Source organism: Antechinus flavipes, chromosome 5 (genome assembly GCF_016432865.1).
Source record: "Antechinus flavipes isolate AdamAnt ecotype Samford, QLD, Australia chromosome 5, AdamAnt_v2, whole genome shotgun sequence".
In the NCBI taxonomy this organism is placed as follows: Eukaryota; Metazoa; Chordata; class Mammalia; order Dasyuromorphia; family Dasyuridae; genus Antechinus; species Antechinus flavipes.
This window is the reverse complement of record NC_067402.1, coordinates 128,915,189-128,925,699: the sequence shown is the minus strand read 5'-3', so window position 1 is coordinate 128,925,699 and position 10,511 is coordinate 128,915,189.

The window sequence follows — 10,511 nt, the reverse complement described above, 5'->3', positions numbered from 1 at the left end:
CTTCTACTTATCTGGTAAAATATAAGATATGTATTTTGTAAGTGTCTCTCCCATTAGAATATGAATTCTTTGAGAGAAGGGACTGTATTTTCATATTTCTTTATATTCAATCCCTTAACACAGTCCTAGGCAACAAGTGATGAATAAATGCTCATTAGCTGACTCACACAGGCTGCATGACCCTCTATGTCAGAAACAGGATCTGAATCCAGGTCTTCCTAACTCTGAGAGTCGTTTTCTATTCATTATTATGAACTGAAAATTAAGGCACCATGTGATAATGTGATTGATGTAGGTATCAAAAGTTGGGGTTCGGTCATGTGAAGAATTCACAATGGCCATTCTCAGCAAAAGGTAGGTTTGCTTAGAAGAAGAGGTTACAGACAAAATGATGGGATACAATAGCCATCAGGAGTGGCAAATATGAAATAGGAGGGCATATAGTTAGCAAGGAAAGGGATTTTTAACAATTAATGATGGAAAAGACAAGTTCCCAAGTGGAACTCACAATTAACCAGGAGAAAGGGAACACTCCATGAGGGTTACACCATACCCTTAACTGGCAGGCTAAATAGCAACAGAGATTTAGCACTATAAAAGAGTTTATTATAGAGAAAGAATGGAGGTGTGGTGGGGGATAAGAGGAGAGCTATCACAGAGCATGGGAGAGACGTCAGGGTTTGACATCATTTGGATTTCTGTACAGACATAGCAAGGTAGGGCTACCCATGGCTTCCACTATGAACCTAAATTGATTTCCATCAGAGCCCTTCCCTGCCTGTCTCAGGGAACAATTCTACAATACTTCAGTCTTTCTCTGTCAACCACATCCAGCTACTCAAGAACTCATCAATAATATGAAATAGATTTGGAGAGCTTAGTGGTTAGCAACATGGAACAACCATGACATAGACATCCATCACAAGCTACAAAGGTTTGCCATTTTTTATATGAAATAGTTCAGACTTAACCATAACTAAGCAAGGGAAAGTCAAGTGATTAAGCAACTTGTTTTGGGGGGGAGAAAGAGGGTTTTAAAATCTGGGGGGCAGGACCTAGGAAGTAAAGGAAAGAACCAGGAAGGAGTTTGTTTATCTAAAAATATGCTAATCAAGATAGTTTCAGAGACTGAAGTACTAACTGTGGAAAGCCAGATGAGCTCCAGCTTCACATCATTCTATGCTAACTGGACAATCTGGGAGAACTGACCTGATTATGATTAATAATAGGAACAGGATGGGCTCATTTTAGCAATTCCAGAAAAATAAGTTGCATTAGAGTTGGATTTAGAATTCCCATCATTATCAAAACTTCCCCTCATGCTCAATGTTAAACTAAAACCTGAGAAATATCTTTCAAGACAAGACTAATGGAACTAATGTCTTATCAATGTGGATAATCTGATGTTGGCACAAATGCCAATTTCTCCGGGCCTTTCATAAATTTTCCATAGAATATTTACCCATTTTGATGTAGAGTTTTCTCCAGCTTTTTTAATATTTTGGGAAGCACTGATAGAGATACTATATCTTTCAGTGTTACTCCTTGTTCACAAAACATAAAAGGTTCACTTTTCCTTTCTCGTTAAAAGTTATTGTGAATGCCAAAGCTTTCACACACATCATTCTTGACAGTCTATTGTGTTTGACTTATATGTACTTTTCAGTTAAACATTTCTTTTCTTTCCTTTCTTGCTTTTTTTCTTTTTCTCTCTCCATCGCTCTCTCTCTCCATCATCTCTCTCTCTCATTGTTACTTTTCTCTTTTTTAGATTTTAATAGCATTTTTCCAAATACATTCACCTTTACAAAAGTTTGTGTTCCAAATTTTTCTGCCTCTCTTCACCCTCCCTGCTCCCCAATACAGAAAGCAAGCCAATATAATTTAAACATGTTCAATTCTTCTAAAAATTATTTAAAGATTGCTTAAGCACATATTGTGTACTGTGTCAGGCCTGGGGAATATGAACATAAAAAGCAAATGCTGGGTCTTGATCTCAAGGAGCTTATATTTCTTTTTTTTTAAACTTAATTTTATTTTTTAATAGCTTTTTATTTATAAGTTATATGCATGGGTAATTTTACAGCATTGACAATTGCCAAACCTTTTGTTCCATTTTTTCCTCTCCTTCACCCCACCATTTTCCCTAGATGGCAGGATTACCAGTAGATGTTAAATATATTAAAGTACAAATCAAATACAAAATAAGTATACATGACCAAACCGTTATTTTGCTGTACAAAAAGAATCAGACTCTGAAATATTGTACAATTAGCCTATGAAGGAAATCTAAAATGCTGGCAGACAAAAATATAGGGATTGGGAATTCAATGTAATGGTTCTTAGTCATGTCCCAGAGTTCTTTTGCTGGGTGTAGCTGGTTCAGGTCATTACTGCTCCAGTGGAACTGATTTGGGTCATCTCATTGCTGAAGATGGCCAGTTCCATCAGAATTGATCATCATATAATATTGTTGTTGAAGTATATAATGATCTCCTGGCCCTGCTCATTTCATTCAGCATCAGTTCGTGTTAAATCTCTCCAGGCCTTTCTGAAATCATCCTGTTGATCATTTTTTACTGAAAAATAATATTCCATAATATTCATATACCATAAATTATTCAACTATTCTCCAATTGATGGGCATCTACTCAGTTTCCAGTTTCTGGCCACTACAAAGAGGGCTGCCACAAACATTCAAGCACATGCAGATCCCTTTCCCTTCTTTATGATCTCTTTAGGGTATAAGTCCAGTAGTAACACTGCTAGATCAAAGGGTATGCACAGTTTGATAACTTTTTGAGCATAGTTCCAAATTGCTCTCCAGAATGGTTGGATGTGTTCACAATAAGGAGCTTATATTTCTACTAAGGACAAGAAATACATACTAGTAAGTATAGTTTAGGGACAAAGGAGAGATTGATACAAAACACTCTAAAAATATTTGAGAAGGAAAATCTTCAGTAGGAAAAATGGGGAAAGTTTCACAATGGAAGTGACACCTCAAGTAAGCTTAAAAGGAAAAGAAGGATTTTCTGAAACATAGAAAGGAGAGGGAAGAGTTATCTATAGCTTGGGGGTTCTAAGCTTAGCTAAGGGAGAAAGCACTGATGTCATCAATAAGAATAGTCAATTTGGGAATAGAAGTAGATTTTTGGGGGAGGGTTAGGGGTAGATAAGAGAATGAGTTCAATTTTAAGTAATCAGAGTTTCAAGTGTTCTTAGAAAATCCAGGTGATGTCTCACAGAAAGTTAGAATTGCAGAATTAAATTTGAAGAGAGAAATGTTTTGTCCTTTGTTCCCAAAGAAAACCAAGCTATATGGCAGATATCTCTATGGCATATAAGTGAATTGGATTTAAGCGACAGGGGATTGTGCCAAGTCACTTTCTCCTCTAGAACCATCTGGGCCCAGTGGCAAGGTATAGATAAGGAACAATTATATAGATTTTTTTTTAGTGATTTTCATAGATCTGAGCAGACAAGATTACTGCATGAGATAAAGAGAAGAAAAACATCTAGGATAAGATCTTGGAGAATACCTAAACTTAAGGTATGGGAGGAGAAGGATTAAGTAGAAAATCTGAGTTTCAGGTGTTATTAGGAAATCCAGGTGGTTTCTAATAGGCAGAGATTTTGCAATTAGAGCTGGAAAACTAGAATTGAAATTAGAGATAAGGAACAAGCATATAAATATTTTTAGTGATTTACATGGAGAGAAACAGATAAGGTCCCTTTTTGGGAGAGGATTCTGGGAAGATAGCTGAGTCAGAAAGTTCCAAGTTCTCCAGATTTTCTCTACAGACAAGACAAAATATTGCTTCAGGATGAACATAGAGTGTCAAAAAATAAGCAAAATTTGGAGCAGAACTGTAGTCTTCCTGGGATGATAGGAGAAATTGCGAAGTGTAAATATCTCCAGGTGAGCTCCCCTGGGGAGCTACCAATCCCTGGAGCATACTTGGGTGGGGGGTGGAGAGCCTCAACCTTCAATATCAGGAATATTCACTTCTTGGACAGTGTGAGGAGTTCAGCATCTGAGCAGGGGAAAAATGAGGAAACCGCTGCTGACAAGGGATGCCAGGCCCACCTGTGGTACTTGAACATAACCAGCACTCTCCCAGTGAGTGCAAAAGCAGTGAAACAGGGATGCTATTGGCTGCAAGCACTTACAAGAGAGCCAAGTTCTTGGTTTCAGTTCCAGGCAGAGGGGAGAACTGAAGGTTATAGCCACTGGAGAGTTCTCAGGGAGCAAGAGCATTTCCAGCATAGTGTACTGAATGGGTCGGGGTGCCAGCTCTCTGTGACTTAGAGAGGGAAAGATATGCAGAGATTAGGCCCAGGAAAAAAACTTTAAAAATAACAATATGAAGGACCCAAGGCCAGAAGCTCCATCTCCCGAATCCTAGGACTAGAAATGATTATAATAACAAGCATATATATATATGTATATATATATATATATATATATATATATATTATATATATATATATATATATATACATATATATATATATATACATACACACACACACACACGGGTTGAGGAGGCAAGCCTTTTGAGGAAAGAACTCAATAATAGGATGTTACTATGGGTTTATTTTCTTATTTAAAAAAAGTTTTGTTATTGTTTTTTGTTTTTATATCAGTCATTTTTGTATATTGCCTACCTATGATCAGAAAAATAATTTTGACACAATAATGCAGGAAATAAGTAAAGAAAATTGTAGTGAAATGGTAGAACTAGAGAGGAAAGTAGAAATAGAAAAAAAATCCATTGATCAGCATTTGAAAGAGATCCCAGAAGAAAATCCTACAGGGATATCATAGCCAAATTCTGAAAACCCCAGTTCTAGGAGAAAATATTATGTCCAACAAGGAAAAAGAAAACAATTCAAATATTGCTGAGTCGCAATTAGAATTAAACAAGACTTAGTAGTGGCCACTACTAAAAGACCACAGATCTTGCTTGGAACATCATATATCAAAAAACAAAAGAACTAGGTTTTGTGGCCAAAAATATCGTACCCAGTAAAATTGAGCACAATCCTGAACCAAAAGAAAAACAAAAGGACATTTCAGTGAATTGCCAGATTTTCAAGATTTTGTTGCAAAAAGACCGCAACTTAATAGAAAATTTGACATATAAGATCCAAGAGAAATTTAAGGTAAACCTCAAAGGCTAATTATAATAAATAATATACTTATATAGTATAAGTACAAATTGTTTACTTTTTATACATGGAAATGTAAACCACATAGTAAGATTGTCATTAGTAATGATGTAGTTCAAAAGAAAGATTAGGGCAGAGCTCAGTATGATGTGATTCTAAGAAAACAAAACCCACATAGTAAAAAGTAAAAAGAGTAATTATCTCATACAAACGAGATACAAAAGGAAGAACTGATATAGATTTAGATGGGGAGGAGAACTGGTAGTTCTAGAATCCTATTCTCATCAGGAGATCAGGGTGTATATCTCTGTGTGTCTTTCTGTGTCTCTGAGTTCATGTCTCTGTGTCTCTGTGTGTGTCTCTTTGTGCCTCTGTGTGTCTCTGAGACTGTATGTCTGTGTCTCTGTGTCTCTGTATGTTTGTGTGTGTGTGTGTGTGTGTGTGTCTTGGGACTGTGTGTGTCTCTAAGACTGTGTGTTTGTGTCTCTGTGTGTGTGTGTCTCTCTCTTTGTGTGTGTGTATTTCTCTGAGACTGTCTGTCTCTTCTCTTAGTCTGTCTCTCTGTGTGTCTTTCTCTCTTTCCCCCTCCCTCCCTCCCACCCTCTTCCCCTTCCTCTCCCCCTTCTGCCCCTCCTCCTTCTCTCTCTCCTTCCTTCCCTCCCTCTCCCCTTATCTCTCTATCTCTGTCTCTCCCTCTCCCTGTCATCGTCTATTGTCCTCTCTCCCTGTCTGTTTCTCTTCTAAATCCAGAAAGAAAAGAAAAGAAGATAAGGTCATAGAGAGGGGAGAAGAGAGTAAGGAAAGGATTTTTAGAAAAAACCCTATTCACATAAAATCTGGATTAAAGAGAAAGGCAGATGAAGGTAGTCAATAGAGAGAAATTGAGGATAAAAAAATGGAATCATCAATGGGGTCAATTCCTAAAGAAAATGACAATCAGGTGAAATTGGCGAAGTTTGTTTTGGCGAGGAGAAAGGATCATGTGGCCTGTGGATGAAAAAAGCTGAGAAACTGCATGATGGACAGCCTTGATATTGCTGCAAAATAGGCAAGGACATTTGCTGAAAACTGGAGTTGGGAATGGTGAGAAGTAGAGATGGTGGTTTAATAAAAGAAAGAAAAGATTGAAATAGTTGTGGAGAGTTTGAGAGTCCATTAGAGAGAAGCATGTCTGTGTATTGCCTTTTGAATCATTTTCAACTTAAATACCAAGAAGATTTTAGGGGTATAAAATCAGTTTTAGAACTGAAAAAGAAAAAAAAAAAAACTTCATAGAGGTGAACTCTCTATATTCCAGAGAAAATGTAATGAGATCTGTGTGGGCACATTGAGTTTGAGATGGCTATGAATCATTTATTTCTAGATGCTCCCAAAAGCAATTGGTGGTACAGGACTGTAGTTCAGGAGAGTGACAAGAGCTAGTTATTGGAGACTGGGGAATCATTTTTAATTCCCAACCAATTTCATTTAGATATATTCAATGGAATCTTCTAGTTCAAGTTGTAAACCCAATTTTCTACATGTCTGTTCTTTCCCCCGTTCTTTGATTTTTAAAAATATATTTTATTGATTTTAAAAATTAAATCATCATAGTTTTCCCCAGCATACTTCTTCCTCCCTTTCCCAAAGAGCCATCCTATATAATAAATATAATTTTTAAAAGACAAAAAAAGAAAGATGAGAAAATGAGCACATCAGCTCAGTAAATAAAAAGTCTGAAAACATGCAAAACAAACGTAATCTGCAAGATTTGTTGGGAATAACCTCTTATCTCTTCTTTTGAGTCATTCTTTATAATTTTTTAACAGTGTACATGGAAAGAATAAACACACACAAAAAAATCGAGATACGCTTTTGGAATATACATCAAAATGTAATTTTCCATATACATTTCTCCAAGAATTACAATTTTTTTTTAGTTTTTTTTCAATTTTTTTAGTTCCAAATTTTCTATTACTCTTCTACCTTTCTTTTTATTGATGGCTTCCTTGGGGTATATACCCACTATGGAGTCTCTGATTCAATAATTTTACATAGCTTTCCAAAAGGCTTGTATCAGTTCACAGCTCTACCAACAATGCATCAGGGTGTCTATCTTCCCACAATATCTACTACACTGACTAATAACCTAAGTGCATTGATTTATCTGTAGAAGCTTTTAAGTTTCATGTGATTAGTCATCTGTTTCATCTTTTGTAATTGTTCATTTCCCTCATTAAGATATCTTCTATCCTAAACTGTGAGATATAAGGGCAAACTGCTACTCTTCTAAATTTCAAACTCTTTGTTATTAAGGCTATGTATCTATTTTGAATGTAGTGTGGAATATGTTATAAAATGCTCATCTTAATTTAATTTCTTCCAGATTGTAGTTTTCCCAGGATTTAAAAAAAATTAACTTAGGGAATACTTTTATTAAGAAATAGAAGTTTTGTCAATAGTATAAAATTTTTGGGAATCTATCTATCAAAGGAAAGTCAGGAATTTTTTGAGCATAACTACAAAACACTTACCACACAAATAAAGTCAGATCTAATTAGTTGGAAAAATATCAAGTGCTCATGGGTAGCTGAGGGAATAAAATATGACAATACTACCTAAATTAACCTACTTATTTAGTGCCATACCAATCAAACTCCAAGAAATTATTTTACAGAGCTAGAAAAATAGTAACAAAATTCATCTGGAAGAACAAAAGGTCAAGAGTTTCAAGGAAATTAATGAAAAAAATGCTAATGAAGGTGGCCTAGCTGTGCCAGACGTAAAATTATATTATAAAGCAGCAGTCATCAATACCATTTGATACTGTCTAAGAAATAGAAAAGTTGATCAGTGGAATAGGTTAGGAGCACAGGACAAAATAATCAATAACTATAGAAATCTAATGTTTGACAAATCCAAAGACCCCAGCTTTGGGGATAAGAATTCACTATTTGACAAAAACTGCTGGGAAAATAGTATGGCAAAAAGTAGGCATAGACCCTCACCTAACACTGTATAGCAAGATAAGGTCAAAATGGGTTCATGATCTAGATGTAAAGAATGATATTTTAAATAAATTAGAAGAACATAAGATAGCTTACTTTTCAGACCTGTGTGAGGAAGGAAGGAATTTGTGTCCAAAGAAGAACTAGAGATCATTATTGAAAAGCAGATAGATAATTTTGATTAAATTAACTTAATAGTTTACTTTAAAAGTTTTTTTTTTTTTTTTTTTGTCCAAACAAAACCAATGCAGACAAGATCAGAAGGGAAGCAATAAATTGGGAAAACATTTTTACATCTAAGGGTTCTGATAAAGGCCTCATTTCTAAAATATATAGAGAATTGACTCAAATTTATAAGAATTCAAGCCATTCTCCAATTGATAAATGGTCAAAGGATATGAACAATTTTCAGATGAAGAAATTAAAACTATTTCTAATCATATGAGAAGGTGCTCTAAAGCACTATTGATCAGAGAAATGCAAATTAAGACAACTCTGAGGTACTATTACACACCTGTCAGATTGGCTAAGATTCATGATGAATGTTGGAAGGGATGTGGGAAAACGGGGACACTAATACGTTGTTGGTGGAACTGTGAGAGCGATTTGGAACTATGCTGACAAAGTTATCAAACTGCAGACTTTTTGACTCATTGACCTAGTGTTTCTACTGGGCCCCCACAAAAATGTTTGTGGCAGCCCTTTTTGTAGTGACAAAAATCTGGAAACTGAGTAGATGCTGATTAGTTGAGGAAAGACTGAATAAGTTATGATATATGAATGTTATGGAATATTATTGTTCTGTGAGAAATGACCAGCAGGATGAATACAGAGAGGCTTGGAGAGACTTGCATGAACTGATGCTAAGTGAAATGAGCAGAATCAGGAGATCATTATACATGGCAATGGCAAGATTATACTATGACCAATTCTGATGGACGTGACTCTTTCCAACAATGAGATTATTGATGCCAGTTCCAGTGATCTTGTGACAAAGAAAGCCATCTACACCCAGAGAGAGGACTGTGGGAACTGAGTGTGGATCACAACATTCTCATTCTTTTTGTTGTTGTTCATTTGCATTTTGTTTTCTTACTCATTTACATTCTTTTTTTGATTTGATTTTTCTTGTGTAGCAAATTATATATTATATATATCACATATATTATTATATCACACATATATATTATATATGTTATATAAATATGTTTATACATATTGGATTTAACATATTTTTGAACATGTTTAAAATATATTGGATTACTTGCCATTTAGGGGAGGGATTAGGAGAGAAGGAGAAGAAAATCTGAAATACAACGCTATGCAAGGGTCAATGTTGCCAAATTATCTGTGCAGATGTTTTGAAAATAAAAAGCTTTATAAAAAAATGAAAATATAAAATTACTTTTGAAAAAAAATAGAAGTTTTCTGCTTTTAAGTTACATTGTTTCTGATTTTAACTTGTATAGTCCTTTCATTAACCTTTCATTTTTAATTTTTAATCAATCAAATCAAAATGAGATGATTTTGATGACTTCTGTTATATGATGTAGTTGGAAGTCTAGAAGTGCTTTTCCCTCTTTATTCCCACTTCATTGTATTGATATTATATATCTTCTGTTTTTCCAAATGAATTTTGTTATAATTTTATCAAATTCTCTAAAGTATCTTTGCCAATTTTATATTATAGTAAAAGTATAAATTGCCTTTGGTAGTAGTCATTTTTTCATATTGGCATGATGACATGATTATATTCTTATGATTTTATTGGCTGGACCTACCCATGAGAAAGCACTATTCCTCCAGCCATTTAAATTGTTTTTTATTTCTTTAAAGAACACTTTGTAATTGAATCTATAATATGTGCTTTGATAGATTGATCTCCACATACATTACAAATTTTGTTATCTGGATTGGAATTCCCTTTTTATTATTGCCTATTATTATTTATTATTATTAATATATCAATATATATTGAATTTTGCTATTGTAACATAGCAAGGCAGTTAATTTTTTGAGGAGTTATTTTGTAACCCTGCTACTTTGCTGAAGTTATTTATTATCTTGATTATCATCCTTACTGATTATATAGGATATATCATTAAAACAATGGCAAATGGAAATAGCTTTATCTCCTACCTTTATGCCTTTAATTGATTATTCTTGTTTTACTGCTGTTGCAAATATTTCTGGAACTATATAAAGTAAAATTGGAGAGAGCAACACTGATTTACTTCCATATTTTTTGAAAAAAGTTCTACTGTATTCCCATTTTTATATGATGCTTGCTTTCAGTTTTAGATAGGTGCTTCTAATGAGATTAATAAAGATCATGCTATGTCTATACTT